The sequence below is a fragment of the Ylistrum balloti genome, unplaced genomic scaffold, assembly GCF_031769215.1.
Source record: "Ylistrum balloti isolate Yb309-2 unplaced genomic scaffold, AGI_CSIRO_Ybal_v1 Utg370992, whole genome shotgun sequence".
NCBI classification, from domain to species: Eukaryota; Metazoa; Mollusca; class Bivalvia; order Pectinida; family Pectinidae; genus Ylistrum; species Ylistrum balloti.
The window spans coordinates 116,766-140,660 of NW_026782555.1; positions in this window are offsets into that span (position 1 = coordinate 116,766).

The window sequence follows — 23,895 nt, forward strand, 5'->3', positions numbered from 1 at the left end:
TTGAGGTAGAGGTGTCTGTATTGAGGATGGTTTATCTGTATTGAGGAAGGCATGTCTGTATAGAGGTAGAGGTGTCTGTATTGAGGTAGAGGTGTCTGTATAGAGGTAAAGGTGTCAGGATTGAGGTAAAGGTGTCTGTATTGAGGTAGAGGTGTCTGTATTGAGGAAGACATGTTTGTATTGAGGTAGAGGTGTCGGTATTGAGGTAGAGGTGTCTGTATTGAGGTAGAGGTGTCTGTATTGAAGTAGAGGTGTCTGTATTGAGGACGGCATGTCGGTATGGAGGTAGAGGTGTCTGTATTGAGGTACGGTTGTCTGTATTGAGGAAGGCTTGTCTGCATCCAGGTAGAGGTGTCTGTATCGAGGTAGAGGTGTCTGTATTTAAGTAGAGGTGTCTATTGAAGTAGAGGTGTCTGTATTGAGGTAGGGTTGTCTGTATTGTGGAAGGCATGTTTGTATTAAGGAAGGCATGTCTGTATTGAAGTAGAGGTGTCTGTATTAAGGAAGGCTTGTCTGTATTGAGGTAGAGGTGTCTGTATTGAGGTAGAGGTGTCTGTATTTAAGTAGAGGTGTCTGTATTGAAGTAGAGGTGTCTGTATTGAGGTAGAGGTGTCTGTATTGAGGACGGCATGTCTGTATTGAAGTAGAGGTGTCTGTATTGAGGTAGAGGTGTCTGTATTGAGGTAGAGGTATCTGTATTGAGGTAGAGGTATCTGTATTGAGGACGGCATGTCTGTATTGAATTAGAGGTGTCTGTATTGAGGACGGCATGTCGGTATGGAGGTAGAGGTGTCTGTATTGAGGTACGGTTGTCTGTATTGAGGACGGCATGTCTGTACTGAGGAAGGCATGTTTGTATTAAGGAAGGCATGTCTGTATTGAAGTAGAGGTGTCTGTATTGAGGAAGGCTTGTCTGCATCCAGGTAGAGGTGTCTGTATCGAGGTAGAGGTGTCTGTATTTAAGTAGAGGTGTCTATTGAAGTAGAGGTGTCTGTATTGAGGTAGGGTTGTCTGTATTGTGGAAGGCATGTTTGTATTAAGGAAGGCATGTCTGTATTGAAGTAGAGGTGTCTGTATTAAGGAAGGCTTGTCTGTATTGAGGTAGAGGTGTCTGTATTGAGGTAGAGGTGTCTGTATTTAAGTAGAGGTGTCTGTATTGAAGTAGAGGTGTCTGTATTGAGGTAGAGGTGTCTGTATTGAGGACGGCATGTCTGTATTGAGGTAGAGGTGTCTGTATTGAGGTAGAGGTGTCTGTATTGAGGTAGAGGTATCTGTATTGAGGACGGCATGTCTGTATTGAATTAGAGGTGTCTGTATTGAGGAAGAGGTGTCTTGATTGAGATAGAAAGGTCTGTTTTGAGGTAGGGTTTTCAAAAGATGACCAGAAATATGATTGAAAAAAAGAGTATAAAGATTTTCCTTTCTTATGCATGAGAACAGATGTTAAAAGACAGAATGTTATTTTAAAAAAAGTAACCTGTTTACTAAATGTGGTAGTTCTGTTATATTGTACAGCTGGGTCCAGATTAATTTTGTACACTGTTTATTGTTACTTTTGTGGAATGAAAACACTTATTTGAGACAAAAATTAAAAAAAAAAAAGTATCTGGTATGGAAAGGTTGCAGTTCTAATATAACATTAATATTGTGTCTGAATATGGAGCAAATGAAACTATTTTATTTTGTACAGTATAAAATCCAAGGCTGTGTGGATGGAACACACCCATTTTGAGACAAAATAAATTTAAAAAGCAACCTGTTATCTAATTGTAATGTATTGTTGAGTTTACTATTAATACAGCTAGAAAAGTGGTTAGGATTGGAGATTTGTAGCAGGGCTGACTGCCTTAATAACTACAGGGTATATACACTGTAGGTATACATCTCACGTTTTTTATCACTTTAGTATTTCACTAAACAAACACACGCACACAAGGAGACTAGGAAATCCCAATATTCACTACAGATAACAGCGCAGGTCAGCACTGATTTATTGAAATTGAAATTTTAATGTTGCAGCACACAAGTCAGTGGAGCGTAGGCAGAGAGTGATAAACAATCAATGATGCATGCAATTCTGTAGGGTTTCCATGGTAACACGGCTGCAGCAGCTGGGACCAGTGTTTTGTGGTCATTGAGCGAGGCTAATCTGTTAGGAGGAGAGGCTGTGTTGACAAATGAATAAATTACCTTACTATTATGTGTAATTTCTCTGAGGCGTTGTGCTGGAAAAGTAAAGCCATAGATTTGGAACATCCGAGACCTGCCCTGGTTCAGTTGAACTGTTTTATAAAACACTTCTTATCAGAAATGCCATATTGGGTAAGAACATTGTGGCTTCTTGCTAATAATAAAGGTATCATCTGGTATGATACAACGGCTCTCTGAAGTTACAGTGTATGGTATACAACATGTTACTCTGACTAAATCATATTTTACCTATGTTAAAAAAAATGTTTAAATTCTGAATTTGAGTTTGTGAAGTGTTGGTAATACATTCTGAGTAAAACGTAGGTTTAGACTGTGCCAGAAAGATAAATGTTACAAAAAGATTTCTTTATTGTCATAAACCTGTTTATCACATGACTACCCTATCATCCATGTAATAAGACCCATTTAATACATAATATAGTGTTAATTATTACAAGTGTGTTGTTACATGTGTAATAACACTAAATGGAGCTGTGATTAGCTAAAGAAACCCTGAGACTTGTAACTTAACAGTATCATTATTATGACATCATCATTATTGCTGTAGGCTGTGTATTGAAAAAATTCTTTTGCCCAGTGTAGGGCTGAAACAAATGTTTGAACATTTACAATTGAATTCTTATTCCTCCAACATTCAAAACTTGATTATTTCCAATACTTGTAAACAAATCATTCTGTCTTTACTCGTCCAACGATGAAACAAAAACGAGCAAGTAGGCAAGTGTGATCCACCTTGCGTCTTGTTTTGCTGCTCACTCTTCTGATGTATTTCTTGCGATTCCCAATTTTTATTGAAGTATATGTTTTTTTTAAATCAAACATGACAATTTCAACACATTTCTTTTTCATTCGTAATTTGAAAGAAGCAATATTAATTGCTTAAACAACATGTGCCTGGTTTAGTATATGAACAATTATTAATTGTACATAAATGTCAGCATTACCATCCAATAATCAAATACCAAATCATTTCAGGTGTCATTATTCTGTTTCATAAATATCTTATCAAATGAATATCCATGTTAATTTTCCTGTGTATATGTATAATATTTGTATAGATGATTTGAGTACTCACTAATTTTGTGTATTTTATATCAAACAGTTGATGCTCAGTCAGTATGCAATGAATAAAAGAAATTCTATATTTAAACCTAATTCCCTGTTTTATAGCCAATAAAACTACACCAAATGAATACGAAATCGGAAATATTACCTCAATTTTCAGAAAAATGTTACTGTTTCCCCAAAAGATACATGCAGTTTATGTGTAATTCGGGTAGAAAATTGATAAGTATAACACTGTTGGTTTCCATCCAATATGATAAACACTGTGTCTGTGCATGCATCGTTGATTCTCTCATTACCCTGCCCACTAGCCTGTTGAGTAAATATTGGTCAGTTGTTTGTTACCATAGCTACGGTAACTCAGGGTTTGTGCGTGCATCATTGATTCCCTCATTACCATACCCATTGGCCCGTTGCTTCAAACGTCAATGAGAAACAATTGACTAATACATCTTCCAGGCCATCGCCACACTGGGATGCATTCTACTGCCCTCACACAAATCTCAGCCGCCTCGCTTGGGCGGTAATGAGTTCGCCTGATTACCTAGGAGCCTGATTATCTGCTGGTTTGTTCCGTCAGAGGCGTACCTGATCACCAAGTGTGGTGTAGTCTCCATGGTAACTGCTTCAATAACATTTTCTTCTTCCAAGTGTAAAGTTGCAGAAATAAAATACTGTGGTGTTTTTGAGACATATCTGTGGAATGTGTTGCTCAAAACTTGGTAAACATTTCATCCATCTGACTACAATTTGTCAAGGAAAAGTTTCTCTGTATTATTGGTTGAAGAAGGAGTTTCATACTTATATCTTATTGCTATAAACAGTTCACTATTGATGAAATATATTGTTTCACTTTAGTATAGAACAAGTTTGAAGTTTTCTAAAATGTAACACGTTTTTCATTCCCAGAGAGATGAGTGTTTTCTTCTGTTACCCAAACATTTACCTCTATTAAAAAAATTCTCTGGCTACATATAATGCCAAACTGTATATAGTGATGTCTACCTGTACATAGTGATGTCTACCTGTACATAGTGATGTCTATCTGTACACAGTGATGTCTGTCTGTACATAGTAATGTCTACCTGTACATAGTGATGTCTGTCTGTACATAGTGATGTCTGTCTGTATATAGTGATGTCTACATGTACATAGTGATGTCTGTCTGTACATAGTGATGTCTACCTGTACATACTGATGTCTTCCTGTACATAGTGATGTCTACCTGTCTAGAAATATTAAAGTTGTTTGGCATACAAACCTTATGACATTTCAATCATACATGAAATTAGAATTGACATACATAAACATATAAGAGATAAAAAATAATGTTAATGGTTAGTGTGATAACTTTGTTTGAATGGTCTAAGCACACTGATACATTCTCTGACAAGTACAAACCAGTAGATTCAATCATTGATGTTTAGTGAAAGGTAATATTTAATAGTAGTACATTGGCGATGGTATTTACTGATCACTCGAACCATGCATTTTATGGGGAAAATATTGATAATAATGCTGAAATCTTATTATATTGGACGATCATTGATCAGAGGGGGAGTTTTCTTCTCCATTGTTGTTCTGCTGGTTGGTGGGGAGGGTTAGACAATATGGGTGTGACTGGGGATGTTATCAGGCACTAAAGTTTCAATAGCACCATATCAATCCATTGTTTTATCATGATCAAAATGTCTGTATATGTTAACAAGGTAACAGAGTTGACTCGTCCACTCTGAACTCATTCCTGTATTTATTTTTAAAATTCTTCCTATGATTTCATCAAAAACAGTCTGTCAGGAATTATTCCACCGCCAAGTCATTCCATGCTCATATTATTTTAGATCACTACAGCCCTAAGTGACTAGGTATTAGGCCTGAAGCTTAGGTAAAATAAATAACCTTCACACACTTTCAAGATCAAGGTCATTGGGGTCAAATGTGTTAAAAATCTTCAACATCCTTCTGATAAACCAACAGACTTTAGAGTTATGACAAATTAGTTGATATTAACAACCTTGACCTACTTTTATGGTCATAGAGATTGAATTTGTTCAATAATTTATCTAAATAACCAAGTGACCATAGGGTTATATCATATTAGCTTCATGCTAAGATGGTAGGTTGTGATGGTTGTTCAAATTCATGACCTTGACCCACACTTCAGTTTACATTAGTTGGAGACATTCATGCCAACTGGGCGGCTTTTCATTCATTATACCTGGCCACTCAATTTTTACGAAGATGTAAGAAGAAATTATTGCTGCTGGACAATAAACACCATGCTATATCATAAGCTGAGTAGTTTCAGATAGTTGATTGGGTGACCTGAACTTGACTTATGATATAGACACCAGAATATTGAATTTACTTCATACTTGTCATATTTAGACACCCTGAGTATAGAATTCACTCAATACTAATTTTTTTTTTTTTTGGGGGGGGGGGGGGGGGGGGGGGAACATATAGTTGTGGCTATGTCAGTCCATCTGTCCATCTTTTTGTCTATCCTCTCATGTCCAGAGCATAACTTTGCTCACAGTTAAGCAAGGATCATGAAACTTGGTGTGAACATTAATCATACTAAGGCAAAGTGCATTGTAACAAATTAAGGGCCCTTGACCCCTAAATTGCAGAGTTACTGCCCTTTGTTAAAATTTCATGGACAAGCATAACTTTGCTTACATGTTATATAGGATAATGAAATTTTGTGTATGCATTGATCATGCTAAAGTGAAGTGTGATGTATTTATTGATCATACTAAGACAATATACTGATGTTAGGGCCCGCAACCCCATTAATTTCAGAATTATTGCCCTTTGTCCAGAGCATAACTTTGTTTGCATTTAAGCAAGGATATGAAACTTGGTGTATACATTGATCATATGAAGACAGTGTGCAGTGTAAGGGCCTGCAACCCCTTAACTTCAGAGTTTACTTTGCTTGCTAAACTAGGGTATTAAAACGTAATATATACATCAATTATACAAAAGCAAGGTACAGTGTAGCAATGCCAAGGCCTATGATCCCTCAGTACAGAGTTATTGCCTTTTGTTATAATTTTGTGTCTAATTAAGTTATTTTCATGGAGTGTTTCACTGATACACCACATTTACACCAGGTATTAAATTCACTACGTACTTGTCATATTAAGACACCTGGAGTATTAAATTCACTCCATACTTGTCATATTTAGACACCTGGAGTATTAAATTCACTCCATACTTGTCATATTTAGACACCTGGAGTATTGGATTCACTACATACTTGTCATATTCAGACACCTGGACTATTGAAATCATTCCATACTTGTCATATTTAGACACCTGGAATATTGAAATCATTCCATACTTGTCATATTTAGACACCTGGAGTATTAAATTCACTCCATACTTGTCATATTTAGACACCTGCAGTATTAAATTCATTCCATACTTGTCACATTTAGACACCTGGAGTATTGGATTCACTACATACTTGTCATATTTAGACACCTTGAGTATTGAAATCACTCCATACTTGTCACATTTAGACACCTGGAGTATTGGATTCACTACATACTTGTCATATTTAGACACCTGGAGTATTGAAATCAATCCATTCTTGTCACATTTAGACACCTGGAGTATTGGATTCACTACATACTTGTCATATTTAGACACCTGGAGTATTGAATTCATTCCATACTTGTCATGTTAAGACACCTGGAGTATTGGATTCACTACATACTTGTCATATTTAGACACCTGGAGTATTAAATTCACTCCATACTTGTCATATTAAGACACCTGGAGTATTAAATTCACTCTATTCTTGTCATATTAAGACACCTGGATTATCAATTCTCTCCATACTTGTCACATTTAGACACCTGGGATATTGAATTCACTCCCTGCTTGGCTGTACTGGTACTGAACAGAGAAATTTAAGGAAAATGTGTAGAAAACAAAATTAGAGGATATTTGACTTGAAGTTTTGAGTGTTTTTCTCTCTACAGAGTAAAGAGGAAATGCTGGTTTGAGGGAAGATAATTCAATAGAAAAGTGATTAAAATGATTAGACTAAATTTTTTAAATATTTGAAGGTTCAATTGTTTCACCTTTTCCTTTGAAAAGCACATAGAAATGCTGGTTTGGATGACAACAGAGAGCTTAAATGAAAAAGTAAGTGAAAAACAGAAACTTTGAATTGAAGCTTTGACAGACAGGCTGAAATACTTGGCTGTATAAACAGAGAGAGGCTAAATAGAAAAGTGTCTGAAAAATGAGACTTAACTTTTAAATCATACTGAGTACTATGATAGATCTGTAGACTGAAAGACAAACGAAGTTACTGGGGAGACAGGATTAGTATTGACATGTAAATGAGACAGGCTGTAACCAGCCAGGCGTGGCAGCTAGAGAACCAATACTATCAGCCACACACACACCAATTTCCAGTCCAGCGGTTTTTCCGATTTGTTGGAGCTGAAAGCTAAATCTATGCCAGACCTGGTTATTTATATTTCCACAAGCAAGTGAAGCAGAACAGTGTGTGAGGAGCAGGCGAACATACACAGCTTTTCTCTCAGCAGCCCTGCAGTCTCCTCAATGATGGAGGACAGCTGATCACTGAAGGTGAACTGCTGATTGTTTCACTCAGAGTTTTACAGATCGTGTGTACAACACAAGTGGTATTATATTTACCAAGGATATTTACAGAACCAGTCCACCCTTTATTAGTTCTGATACGGATTGCTGGTTTTGTATGTATGGACAACTTACATGATTATAACGACATTGTATGTTCATGCACGGACTGTGTGTATGGACAACTTACGTGTTTACAGTGACATTGTATGTTCATGCACGGACTGACGTGAACTATAAATACATCTACAGTGGATAGCCACGCATCACATCTGATGTATTAATTAGAAGGATTTTACTGTGGTACATAGCAACATAGTGTGACCGGTCAGAGCACACCTGAGCCAACACCAAGGTAAGAACACACGTGAGGGGTTAACGAGATACGGTAACGGTACAGGTAGATAACGGTGTCACCTGGCTGCTGGGTAGCGGTCTGTAATCCGTGACATGTCTGTATAGGTGTGTGTGGCTATGTGGAACAGTGTGCACTGCCAGTGTTTATAAATAAATAGGGCCTTTCTAACCTCTCTTATCAGTCTCAACATATCAGCTGTAGTCTTGTCAGCTTGTGTATGTACATATTATGTAGCAAACTATTCCTATAATGGTAAGGTTTCAGAGCCAATGAATCACAAATAGATTCAAAAGTTTCAAAACAAGATGTTACAGTAGTTCATATCAGTGAAAGTGTGGACACACTTGAATATACAATTTTGTGTTATTATATGTACAGTGACAAGGCTTTGAATGTGAGAACTTGTGTGTGAGATTTATCAGGCTTCACACTGTAGACTTTAGTTCATGCGGAACTCCCTGCTTGTGCATGTTAGTCGGTCAGTTAGTGTCCCCTCGGCTGGCTGTCATGGTGCAGTGACCTCCACACTTTCTCCTCTGTCACACTTCCCTTACTAGCAAACATAGGACAGGAAGTCAGACTTATTAACACAGGTAAGTTTAAGTGATATAATCCTGTTACGGATCAGGTAAATTTAGAGGTTGGTTCACCAGCATGGATTCCATTGGTAGAATTGGATGCTTTAATTCAAAATTCATTGAATGCAAGAAAAAAATTATTCTTTAACTTTTAAAACAATAGATTATATTCTGTTCATGATACATGTACACATGTTTAATAACACAAGATAGCCTAAGACAAACTAAATTTTTCTGTTTTATTCAAAAAGTTTGAAATCCGATCTAAATCAGTTGTTGTATAGTATTGTTTTCATAATCAAAATTATTCTAAATGCTGTTTGTGTTCTCAGATTTCTGTCATTAATACATTGAACAAGTATATTCAATGGAATGAGAAGGTTACAAAAAAATTCTCTTATCTCTGGTAACTTTTGCTCATTCACTTGACCCCTTGTGGGATGCTGTTAAGTGGATGTGTTACAGCTAATTGACACAAATAACTCTTGTAATTTTTAGAGTCAAGATATGTGTTCTCTTCTTCTGCTACACCAGGATGTGATTTGTTTTCGAGGCTATGTGTATTTATAAAGATGAAAACTGTTCCATCCATGATAATACTTCAACTAGGACTTTTCAAGATAGACTTCAGCCCTTAACAAGTGATTCCAAGTAGTCACTGAGTTCCTTCGTATTTGGAATCAAATTTTCAACATGTAATAAGACCATTTGGAAACGTCATTGTTGAATTAATTCTATTGATTAAATCCTTTTATTTTTGTACTAAATCTCTGTATCATTGACACTAGCGCTTTAGCAGTTTATTTGAAGCTTTTTATCAAGATACATTGATATATTTATAGCCCTATATTAATCCAACAGTATGCCCATGTGAAACCTATTTATATAAAATGTATATTATGATTTCATCAAAAAAGTTCTTAAATATTTCACCATTATCATGTAATAAGCCCACCTCCCAGGATACCACAAGTCTGAAATTTCGAGTTGGGGACCCCTGGACTTATTTCAGGATAAAGACATTTCATTTTGTAGTTACTATGTGTGTAGAGGGTCACACCTGACCCATATTCTGTTTACTCGCTTTTTTTGAGTGGTTTTACATCCGCTTTGCTGCTGAACAGTTATCCGGTAGCTAAGAGAAAAAATAGAAAATTAACACAAGTATGTAATAAAGGTTTTATACACATGTCTTTACAGGGTGAATAGTTAGACCGAAACTACCTCCAACTTCTGAACCATTGAACCAGAATACCCAGACCAGTGAATCAGAACATCCAGATCACTGAAGCAGAACAACCGAGACCACAAAGTAGAACCTCCTTTAGCATGGCTGTGACTGTGAATACACTGCAGAGACATATCTTCAGAACATTGTATGTATAACACAGTCAAAAACACTTCTTGACAAGTGGTATGACACAACATTTAAACGTAAAGATAAGACACAATACTGTTGTAAACTTAGGTATTCAATTTTTTTTTTTTTTTTTTTATGACTATAAGTTTCTTCACAGATATTGAATCTTTTTAGTATTCTACCAGTTAAGGAAACTGACATGGTTCACAAGCTATGAATAAACCCAGCTGAGTTAGTGAGGGAAGATTTAGTCTTCACAGTTTCCTACACTGTTATCACCCATTCAACTACAAATTATCATGAACTATCTTATTGCATAAGGTTTTTCACTATAACATGAGGTTATTTTATTGATATTTTTTGTTGGATAATAAAGGAAATGATTATGTTTATAGATAAAAGGTGATAAAAATATCGCTGTTAAATGTAAACAAGCATGAACACATTGTCAATTTATGATGCATGTCATAGTGTCACCCTCCATAAACTCAACAATTGACAAGATTTATGGCCAAAAAATGATGTAGCATTAAATTTTAGTGTACATAAATGTGTTTTATTTCTAAGTGTTTTATTGATACAGAAAAAAATATATTTAATATTTGAAATATTCAGAACACTAACTGTGTTAAAAGATAGTAAAATCAGATATACAGGTGTGCAGAAAAATTCTGTCTTTATTAGTCCTGGCTGAGTAATCACACGTGACAATATCTGTACAAAAATCAAAAGTCTGTGATAAAGATTTAGGGTTGACAGAAGTAACAGGTAAAGTTTATTCCTATTCTGCATGAGAAATTGATTTAAATTGAAGAAAGAACTAAAATACTTAATTTTGACTGTAGGACATGTCTTGGTAACTTGAGCCATCCACAAGTAGGTTTCTGATCGAGGCCTTCATGGTTTGATAAACATCCTGGTACAAGTACCTGTTGTGAATATATGTGTTTAAATATACAGTACACATGCACATGTCTATTTTTTTTTTTTTTAATTCTGAGATTATACCTGGAATCTAAACCATAGGATATACAACTTAACACACACAGTAATAGATTGTTTGAAGAATCTCAAAATTCAGTTGAATGGATTTAAACTTTTATTTTAGTTAAATCTGTTGACCTGATTTGAACTTTTATATTAATGAATTCTGTTGACCTCATTTAAACTTTACACAGTGGAAACCACTTAATGTCATGACAGTTTATGTCACATTCCAGTTATTATCACATTTTCTTGAAACGCCAATATTCCCTGATGTATGTTATCCAATATCTGAAAATGTCACTTATTTTCATGTGGGTAATGCTTAATATCACTTTCTTTCGTTGACTATTAAAGAAATTTAAAAGAAAAAAAAAAACCAGGTAAATCACAGGTTAGTGAGAGAAATAAGTACTACTGTAGCAGCCAACAAAATTAAACATGGTGTTTCAAAGGCGAACAGTGCATCACTTTGGAGGCTATTTTCTTCAGTAATGCGAAAGAAAATGATCTTTAGAACATTTTATCAAGGTTGCAGAAATACGAAGAGGATATCTAATAGTGTCTTCAGTAATAAATATATTTCACAAGTGTATGTAATATTTTAGTATCTTGGTGAAAGAAACAAAAAATGTTGTCACATGTGTGGAATATATTTGTTATTACTGTAGACACTATTGAATAAAAATAGCCAAATTATTGACATGTTTAGAACAGATATAAAATAAGGAAGCTGACAAGGCTTTTCATGGATATAACTCACTCATTATAACTTAGCATTACGTGACAAAAAATAGTTCATTTTCATAAAAAAAAAACCTTTAAAATATGTAAACACAAAAATAGATTTAAATATAACATTATTTTCATATTCGCATATAAAATGTTACTTATTCATGTCATTAAGAGACCAAATTTGCTGTGAAACTTTCCAAGAGAATTTAACCTGTGACAAGTTACTAAGCAGCAGAAAATATGATGGCAACCTTCAGTTGTTGCTTTTTATGACACAAATCCCTTTGAAATATCTGACGTGTTTGCTCCACATTCAATACTTTAGGTAGGGGATTGGTGTTGACCTTCGATAAGGTAATTTGCGTTGTATTGTTTGCTGACTTTCATGGAAATGAACGTTTACCATGGAATTGAAGGTCATGTCACAAGTAAACAATGCCTTCAGATTTCTGGTTTTGTATTTTTTGTACCGAGCTTTATGATTTGTCAATTTCTTCAGATTATTTGTTTTCTCTCTTTTCATTGGTGTAAGTTTGCAAGTTTTCACGCGTGAGAAATAGTACTTATATCAATGAGATATTTCTGTATATTTCACTGGCAAAATGTGATAAATTCTGAATATGTAATATATTAAATGTGCAATGGTGTCCTTTCATGGAAACTACAAAGAAATGAAGAAATGAATTATACATCAAAATATCAGCTGATGACAACTTGTATACTCTAAATAAAAAATCATTGTTCATAATAATTTAATTTAATTTAACAGATTACAACATATTTCAAAGAATAAACAAACAAACATTCAGAAAAATCACTTTGCTTATAGAAAAAATAAAGGAAATGACAATTTTTTCTTCAAATAATTTATTTAAGAAACAAGTCAGTTTGGTGCATCTGAAAATTCTTTTCCTGGTTTAGACATACCTAAATAGTGTCAACTGCTGATGTGAACATTCCTATTATCATCACACTTTCTCCTTACAGAACATCACATTAAAAGATTTTCCCTGTATTAATTGGATTCAATTGACTTTGATCTAATTCAAGCTTAAATTTGTATATATTCTGTTGACCTGATTTGAATATTTGATATATTCTGTTGACCTGATTTAAATATTTGATATATTCTGTTGACCCGATTTTAACCTTTAATATATTCTGTTGATTTAAACTTTTATGTTTTAATAAATTCAATTGACTTCATTAAAACTTTTTATATGATAAATTCTGTTTATTTAAACTTTTATTTTTAAATGAATTTAGTTGACCTGATTAAAACTTTTATGATAATTAATAATGAATTTAACTATATAGACCCTGATATAAAATCTATCACCTCCAGCATCTGTTTAGAGAAAATAATACACCCTGGATACTTAAGTATTTACTCATCAACCATCAGTTTTACTAAAATGGGCTAAGAGTGTGCTGGTTTGTCATCAAGACTTTTTAACCCGACCTCTTTAATGCCTGATAAAATTTAATTCATTATTTACTCAGATATATCCCAAGTGAGTTAAACAATTAGACTATTGACACGTGAAGTTTGATCACTGCATTTGAACTTACGAAATTTTTACGCCACAAATAACAACCACTGTCAAGGTATACTCAGGGGCACTCGCCCATGTCACATGTACTATGTCAATGGATATATTGCAATAGTAATAAAAAAATTATTGTTTTCAGGTAAATATATTTGAATGTGGTACTAATTGATAAACAGACATCGTGCTCATTAATTTGAGTAGTTCAAGTATTGGGTTATGAACCTGACATACAGACTTAAGGTATTGGTGCACACGAAGGTGATTTAGAGAACTGAGAGACTTTATGTAGCAAACATTTAAACCCTGGATTTAAAGTAGAAACCAAAGGATAATGATACTTGAAGTATTCAATTGATAAATAATGTGTGAAGGTTTGAAGACATATTACGAAACCTAACAGTTTTAAAAAAAATCACATTTTGTGATGCTGGCAGAAGTGGATATGTCCGTTTTCACATGCAGAGAAAATTGATATATAGATATTTTAAAACTTAAATTTAACACACATTATTATGATTTGTTTCTCCCTTTCACTGAGGACGCCTTAATGACAAAGGATAAGCATATCATTCATGGAAAGGAGTTGACTTGTACACAAGTGAGAATTTTTACATATGTTTTTGCAGCACACTAATAAGAAGATCATTATCATAATTTTGTTAATTTGTGCGAGATATGACAATATAACAAATGATGTAGGTATAATATTGGGTATTGTGTCCCACTAAATACAGAGTTATGGCCCATGTTTTGTTACTGGGATTGTTTGATTGCATGCACTCCTTGTTGTATGCACTCTTCCTTCAATGCCTGACTTACTTTTTGTTATTCAGTATGATTACTGTACACACCTTGTTAGGTGTCACAGCTCACCTGGCCAGGTGTGACTTGTGGTGTCCGCCCCTCTCCATAGGGGGCAGGAACATGCCATCACTTCTCAGGGCTAATCAGCAAGTTATGTTCATTGGACTGTGGATTTTACCTGTATGGCAGATACAGGCGGTTGGTCACTGGACCACAGGTGATCCCTATTAAGGCTCACATGGCTCGGAACACCTTTCAAACAAATATACAGTCAGGGACCCAATTAGTCCGCAACACTGCAATTAGCTATGGTCAGAGGAGTGCAAGCTCATTGAAGCAGAACATTAGCCGAAGCCTAGTGTTTGTTTTGACATTCCTCACCTGAGGTAATTAGAACCATAGTTGGTTTAGTAATTGGACTTTGAGAAGACATGATGACCATAAAGCTATAGGTAACCCCCATGTGTCACAATAACTTGTGTAACATAAATAACTGGAGCTATATCAGGACAGAAAACAAACTAGGATGCAGTATCACATTAACAGTTTAAGGTAATCCATCTAAGATTTTATATGTAACATATTGCTTTCAAGGCAGAAGTTGAAAGGATGCTCGAGGATGATGCATATTTGAAACAGATAAAAAGTATAATTGTTACAAAGAAAACCAATCTGGTGTATATTTATTGATTTGATATCATAATAGAAACGAGTAGATGTAGTAAGTATTACATTTAATAACACTAAAGGGAAGCTGTAGTTGTGATGTCAATAAATGTGATTTTAGGACCAATTCTGTCATCGATTGTTACTATTATACAAGCTGAAGCAATCATAGGTAGAAAGGGAGGTGAGCAGTACAGGTGAGCTGAGTGTGGTGTAAAATCATCCGAACCCATCATAACACTTGTTGGCTAGAAAGACATCATAAGTTGGTAGGAAGATAAAAATACAAAGATGTAAAGATGACAGAATTTGTAACTTAAATCAATAAACAGATAGGAAGATGTCAGAATTTGTGACTTCCATAGACAAACAGTGATGGAAAGTTGTCAGAGTTTGTAACTTTCATAGAAAAACAGTGATGGAAAGATGTCAAATTTTGTAACTTTTGCAGACAAAGATAGAAAAATGACAGAATTTGTAACTTTCATAGACAAACAGTGATGGAAAGATGTCATAGTTTGTAACTTTCATAGAAAAACAGTGATGGAAAGATGTCAGAGTTTGTAACTTTTGCAGACAAACAGTGATGGAAAGATGTCAGAGTTTGTAACTTCCTTAGACAAATAGAATAACAGAATTTATAACCGCTATAGACAGACAAACAGAAATAGAAAGATGTCAGAATTTGTAACCTCCATAGCCACACCTACACAACAAGGTATCAGGCAGATTAAAAAAGTTGTGATAACATTCACACCTAAGGAGGCCATTTTGTGTGATAACTGTGGACGCTAGTTGTTATTATAGATTACAGTTATCTGACTTCATCGTTAGCGTTGTCATGCAACCTTTACATTTGATGTGTTTAACTAGTCCTAAGATTTGGGATTATTGTCATTGATTGTGATTGTATCTAAAATTCCTCTGGTAGAAACAGGTGTGATTGTGGTGTGGAGGACTATAGATCTAGCTGATGGTGCCATTGTTTGCAATCATCCTCTTTCATCTGTCTGTTTGAAGTTATGAAAAAAATGTGGAAATCAAATAATTAGTGAATGAAGCCAAGAATTAACACGGTCAAAACTTCAGAGATATTCTGATTACATTTCTTCCTAGCTTCCATGACTGATTTAGAGATTGTATTGTTGATCTGTTAATTTTACATGTTTTTCCCCACTAAAATGGCTATTTAACACATGATTTAGTTTTGATGTACACAAATCAGTCTTTAGGCATTTGGTTGCTGTAAGATATGGTATGTTGACATGTGCTTGTTTTGTATTCTTTAAATTCATTGACAAAAGTCTTACAGAGCCAATTACTAATCAGTACCATTAAGTTAGTATGGTACAAGATGGTTATACCGTTGAATGAAAGGGTTCAAAGATTTTACCTTGGCATTCCTGTATAAAGTCATTGACAACCGTGAAGTTGAGTAGGGTTATATGTTCATACATACAAATAGTTTCATTTGATGATGATGAAGGTTTCTCGTCTCCTTGACTCTGCCTGTCGCCGGGCAGAGTCCAATCAACGTGTGTCGATTCTCTGGCAAATAGTATAGTTTCATTTTCACGTTTACTATTTATATAGACACTTTTAGTGGCATTAGTCTCACTTCAATTATGACGAGGAAATTAAGAGAAGAGTTTGGGGGGGGAGGGTAAATACTTTTGAATAAGATAGGTGTATAGACTCACTCATGACAACAAAATTATATAATTCAAATGATGATGAAGTGTTATGGTTAATCAAGAAGTCAATTGTTCTAAAATATACCTGATATATCAGACAAGATTTTTGCTGTTGTTTTTTCTCCACAATATATTTATATATAATGTGAGGTAATAAACGTATCTGAGATTATCAAAGGTAGATAATTAAAAAGTGAAAAGATAAAGGGAGAAAATTGATGTTTTTAAGTGGACAATGTTTAAATGATGTATTGTAGTGGACAGAATTGATAAGTCTTGTGACAGATGTATGTTGTGAAATTGCGTGTCTATCCTTCCAGCTTAACACAGGGCTACTGTATTGTGAGGCTATATAATTACCATTTAGTCTGGTCAGTAATTAGTACAGCTTAACACTGGAGGTATTGATCTGTTGTTACAACGATACTCGATTCTGTCAACCCTTGACCTACTAATGAAACTGCCCAAGACAATGGCAGGGACAGTTTTATGGAGGATGAAGGGTAAAGACAGTTTGATGAAGGGAAAGGTCAATATGATGAAGGATAGAGGCAGTATGATGAAGGGTACAGAGAGTCTGATGATGGGTAAGAACAGTTTAATGAAGGGTAAGGACAGTCTGATGTAGGGAAGGGACAGTCTGATGAAGGGTACAGACAGTCTGATGAAGGGTAGGGACTGTCTGATGTAGGGTAAGGACAGTCTGATGTAGGGAAGGGACAGTCTGATGAAGGGTAGGGACTGTCTGATGAAGGGTACAGACAGTCTGATGAAGGGTAGGGACTGTCTGATGAAGGGAAGGGAGAGTCTGATGTTGGGTAGGTGTATGGTAGGGACAGTCTGACGTAGGGTAGGGACAGTCTGATGTAGGGTAGGTGTAGGGTAGGAACAGTCTGATGTAGGGTAGGTGTAGGGTAGGGACAGTCTGATGTAGGGTAGGGACAGTCTGATGAAGGGTAGGGACAGTCTGATGTAGGGTAGGGACAGTCTGATGTAGGGTAGGGACTGTCTGATGAAGAGAAGGGAGAGTCTGATGAAGGGAAGGGACAGTCTGATGAAGGGTAGGGACAGTCTGATGTAGGGTAGGGACTGTCTGATGTAGGGAAGGGACAGTCTGATGTAGGGTAAGGACAGTCTGATGTAGGGGAAGGACAGTCTTATGTAGGGTAGGGACAGTCTGATGTAGGAAAGGAACAGTCTGATGTAGGGTAGGGACAGTCTGATGTAGGGTAGGGACAGTCTGATGTAGGAAAGGAACAGTCTGATGTAGGGTAGGGACAGTCTGATGTAAGGTAGGGACAGTCTGATGTAGGGTAGGGACAGTCTGATGTAGGGTAGGGACAGTCTGATGTAGGGTAGGGACAGTCTGATGTAGGGTAGGGACAGTCTGATGTAGGGTAGGGACAGTCTGATGAAGGGTAGGGACAGTCTGATGTAGGGAAGGGACAGTCTGATGTAGGGTAGGGACAGTCTGATGTAGGGTAGGGACTGTCTGATGTAGGGAAGGGACAGTCTGATGAAGGGTAGGGACTGTCTGATGTAGGGAAGGGACAGTCTGATATAGGGAAGGGACAGTCTGATGTAGGGTAGGGACTGTCTGATGAAGGGTAGTGACTGTCTGATGTAGGGTAGGGACAGTCTGATGTAGGGTAGGGACAGTCTGATGTAGGGTAGGGACAGTCTGATGTAGGGTAGGGACAGTCTGATGAAGGGTAGGGACAGTCTGATGTAGGGAAGGGACAGTCTGATGAAGGGTAGGGACAGTCTCGGGAGGGACTGTCTGATGAGGGAAGGGGTCTGATGAAGGGTAGGGACAGTCTGATGAAGGGTAGGGACAGTCTGATGAAGGGTAGGGACAGTCTGACATGAAGGGTAGGGACAGTCTGATGAAGGGTAAGGGATGAAGGGTAGGGACAGTCTGATGAAGGGTAGGGACAGTCTGATGAAGGGTAGGGGGACAGTCTGATGAAGGGAAGGGACAGTCTGATGAAGGGTAGGGACAGTCTGATGTAGGGTAGGGACAGTCTGATGAAGGGAAGGGACAGTCTGATGAAGGGTAGGGACAGTCTGATGTAGGGTAGGGACAGTCTGATGAAGGGTAGGGACAGTCTGATGAAGGGTAGGGACTGTCTGATGAAGGGTAGGGACAGTCTGATGAAGGGTAGGGACAGTCTGATGAAGGGTAGGGACAGTCTGATGAAGGGTAGGGACAGTCTGATGAAGGGAAGGGACAGTCTGATGAAGGGTAGGGACAGTCTGATGAAGGGAAGGGACAGTCTGATGAAGGGTAGGGACAGTCTGATGAAGGGTAGGGACAGTCTGATGAAGGGTAGGGACAGTCTGATGAAGGGAAGGGACAGTCTGATGAAGGGTAGGGACAGTCTGATGAAGGGTAGGGACAGTCTGATGAAGGGTAGGGACAGTCTGATGAAGGGTAGGGACAGTCTGATGAAGGGTAGGGACAGTCTGATGAAGGGAAGGGACAGTCTGATGAAGGGTAGGGACAGTCTGATGAAGGGAAGGGACAGTCTGATGAAGGGTAGGGACAGTCTGATGAAGGGTAGGGACAGTCTGATGAAGGGAAGGGACAGTCTGATGAAGGGTAGGGACAGTCTGATGAAGGGTAGGGACAGTCTGATGAAGGGAAGGGACAGTCTGATGAAGGGTAGGGACAGTCTGATGAAGGGTAGGGACTGTCTGATGAAGGGTAGGGACAGTCTGATGAAGGGTAGGGACAGTCTGATGAAGGGTAGGGACAGTCTGATGAAGGGTAGGGACAGTCTGATGAAGGGTAGGGACAGTCTGATGAAGGGTAGGGACAGTCTGATGAAGGGTAGGGACAGTCTGATGAAGGGAAGGGACAGTCTGATGAAGGGTAGGGACAGTCTGATGAAGGGTAGGGACTGTCTGATGAAGGGAAGGGACAGTCTGATGAAGGGTAGGGACAGTCTGATGAAGGGAAGGGACAGTCTGATGTAGGGTAGGGACAGTCTGATGAAGGGTAGGGACTGTCTGATGAAGGGAAGGGACAGTCTGATGAAGGGTAGGGACAGTCTGATGAAGGGAAGGGACAGTCTGATGAAGGGTAGGGACTGTCTGATGAAGGGAAGGGACAGTCTGATGAAGGGAAGGGACAGTCTGATGAAGGGAAGGGACAGTCTGATGAAGGGAAGGGACAGTCTGATGAAGGGTAGGGACAGTCTGATGAATTGTTGAGTGTTGAACATCCCCATATCTCCAATCAGGGAAACAAATTTGGGCAGATCATTTAAGACATTGTCTACTTGGTAAAAATCATGTGGTGAAAAGTAATCACCAGATGTAATTAGTATGCTTTCATGCCAAAATTTTTTATTCAGACATTTGGATTAACTGATTGTGGATAAGAAAATTTCACTAAAGTAGTTAAGTCTTTTTAAATTTAGATAGCATAAAATTAGCATTAAATGGGCATCATGCATGGCTGGTCCGTTATTGAGGTGTGCCTTTAGACTCCATTGAAGTCAGGGTCACGATCTTTAATGCGCCTTTAAATGCTAAACAATTACTTTGAATTTCATTTTCCACATAAAACATGATTTTGCATAGACGAAACCTGCGTGAAATTAGTACAAAATACCGTAACTCTCTGATCAGAATTAAGTTGGTGTGGACCCGATCCGTCTGGTTGTCACCGGTTGACTAGCCATGTGATCAATAGGGTCTGTTTGATTGGATGGTGTATTCCAAATCCCGCCTCAACCATCTACAATATTTACCTAACTTTGAATCTGTCTCTCAACAATTGAATTGGCCAGGATTTTTATCGTATACTGTCTGCCCTTCCAGAAAGTGAATGGGAGACATTTTAAATTTTCCTGAATAGGGGCATAACTAACATTGTATCTGTATTGGAGGAACATGGGGGTAGGCCTAAATCAAACATAAATTGTGGGAAAGGTTATAAAGATCGAGTTTAAAAAAAAACATTCATTGTTAACTTCATTAAATTTACATACAGATTCTTAAGTTAGTAAGAAAAATAGATATCACTATTTGTCAAAATGCAAAATATCATAAAATAAAAAAGTTAATCTTTAAATTTTTGTCAATTTTATTTAAGCAAAGTACAGAGTAATTTTTGGACAGAGATAATGGACTCCTGGATTCATGCTCTGACTTTTGGACTTACCAACAAGTGAAAAGAATTGGACTTAATGACAAGTTTAAAAATAAATAGAAAAAAACCAACACATTATGCCTCTTAGTAATGAGATTTCTCAGTAATATAGAGAAGGTGTTCTCCACCTAAAACAGTTTATGATGTAATTTATCAACTCATCCATGATTGTAATTCTATTTGGCAGATTCATGTAGTGATGTCATTGTATAAAGATGGTAAATTTTTCAAATGTTTGTCAATACAGTGCAGGTACCATACAGCCTGTTGTTATCTGGTCCAGCAGGTGTGTAGAGATATATTAGGGTGGAGACTATCTATTTCGACATTTTGCCCTTTTTTGTTTGTTTGTTCTTTAATTTTCCTATTCAGATAGTTTTTCTGCAGTGGATAAAAAGTCATTGAAAAGAAACATTTTGGTGTTTGAAATTTCTCACTGGTTTTTTGCTTCATTGAAATAATGCAGAGAAATACTGTTTGTTATTTACAAAAAAATGGTGTTTGTAATTTTAAAATTGATGTTGACATTTAACATGTGTTGATGAATTTTATTGGTACATAATAAAAAATAAAATTGCATAATATTAACAGTCCTGTGACCAGGGAGGTGTGTACTATGGTACACAGGTGAGAAAGGTAATAATGTGTACAGCATAGAGAGTGTGAGAGATAGAGTGTGACCAGGACACAATCAATGTTTGATATACGTTAGATGAATATCAAACAGGCAGTCGACTCTGAAAAGCTGTTAATCGTTCTTGTCACTCGGCTTCGCTCCATTGCACTCATATAGATTGGCACCCACCCGCTTCACGAGGCTTAGTCGGCCATTATACCCACACACAAAGCTCATTGGTTTAAACCCAAAGGCCATTTCATACAAACAATTTAGTCAAATAATAGATTGTACATGCTATATTAGCTCTCATCCAACCGTGACGTAGGCTAGGGTAGACAGGAAATAGCTCCATTTGGAAAGAAAGCTTTAATGATTTTCAGGGTACATAGCTCAGTGTAGTGGACTATTTGTTAACAGTATTCTAGGTAATTCCTGGTCAGTTGGATTAAAAGTGTCTGTTGGATACCTCGAGATTCTGATCACATCACTAAGGGCTGCTGATGGTCAAGCTGGACCATGTGGACATCACGAAGATACGCCTTGGTGGTCACTAACGCTGCTAAATGAGGCCTGACATGTTAGTTATTACTGTCAGCAGAAATGACTACTACGGTACATCAACTTTAACTGTAGTACATGACAACATTGTATAATTTTTACTAATGCACTGATTGGCGTACTCTCGGTGTAAACTGTATATTGTGTTACAATTTGTATAGATTCTAGTGACTACAAATATATACACTGGTTCCTCGTCAGTGTCAGATTGATCACAGCATCAACAAAACAGTAAGTAAGGAACTTGTATAGTAATGGACAAATGTTACAAAATTACCAGATATGGTTACTGTCAGTGATAATGAAAGTAGATTACTTTATATTGTTACCTGTCTATAGGGAACCCGACAGGATAAATCTGTTACTTTATAGGGTTACCTGTCTGTAGGGAACCTGACACAGGATAAATCTGTTACTTTATAGGGTTACCTGTCTGTAGGGAACCTGACACACGATAAATCTGTTACTTTATAGGGTTACCTGTCTGTAGGGAACCTGACACAGGATAAATCTGTTACTTTATAGGGTTACCTGTCTGTAGGGAACCTGACACAGGATAAATCTGTTACTTTATAGGGTTACCTGACTATAGGGAACCTGACACAGGATAAATCTGTTACTTTATAGGGTTACCTGTCTGTAGGGAACCTGACACATGATAAATCTGTTACTTTATAGGGTTACCTGTCTGTAGGGAACCTGACACAGGATAAATCTGTTACTTTATAGGGTTGCCTGTCTATAGGGAACCCGACAGGATAAATCTGTTACTTTATAGGGTTACCTGTCTATAGGAAACCCAACACATGATACGTCTGTTACTTTATAGGGTTACCTGTCCATAGGAAACCTGACACATTATAAATCTGTTACTTTAAAGGGTTACCTGTCTATAGGGAACCCGACACAGGATAAATATATTACTTTATAGAGTTACCTATCCATAGGGAACCTGAGATAGGATAAATATATCACTTTTTATGGTTACCTGTCCATAGGTAACCTGGTACAAGATAAATATATTACTTTATAGGGTTACCTGTCTATAGGAAACCTGACACAGGATAAATAGATTACTTTATAGGGCTACCTGTCCAAAGGAAATCTGAAAGGTTAAATATATTACTTTATAGGGCTACCTGTCCATAGGGAACCCGGCATAGGATAAATATATTACTTTATAGGTTTTCCTGTGCATAGGGAACCTGACACAGGATAAATCTGTTATTTTTTAGGGTTACCTGTGAATATGAAGCCCAACTCAGGATAAATATATTACTTTATAAGGTTACCTGCCCATAGGGAACCTGGCACAGGATCTATAAATTACTTTATATGGTTACCTGTCCATAGGGAACTCGACACAGGATAACTGTATTACTTTATAAGGTTACCTGTCAATACAATATTTTTTATGATTTTATAATTTTGTTATAATTATTTAAAGAGTACAACAATATTGTCTTCCCTCTTATGATGATAACCAAATCTCTTCACAATTGAAAAGTAAAGTTCCATGGAAAAACTCTTGTGAATTGCAGAAAATGACTGCTTCTGTTTCAACAAACATGTTACAATGAATATTTGAATGACTGTCAATGAATTTGTTTCTTAGCATGTATAAACTTTCTTTATGGTACAGTTTTGTCACAGATTCTCTGTTTTCAGGGAAAAATAACCAACCAGCTGAATGGTGTTAAACAGAAAATCTAAAGTGTATTGATTTGTTTAAAATGATTTTACATATGAAATAAATTTGAATGAATTTAAACCATACACACAGATGTGTGTCATCAAGAAAAACCATAAAAAAACTGCTGATTCTAATTTGACTTGCCACATCACTAATCACTAATATTTACATGACTATGGCAAGTCCTTAATAAATAATAACAAAATTGATCATACGTTCACAAACAACAAAA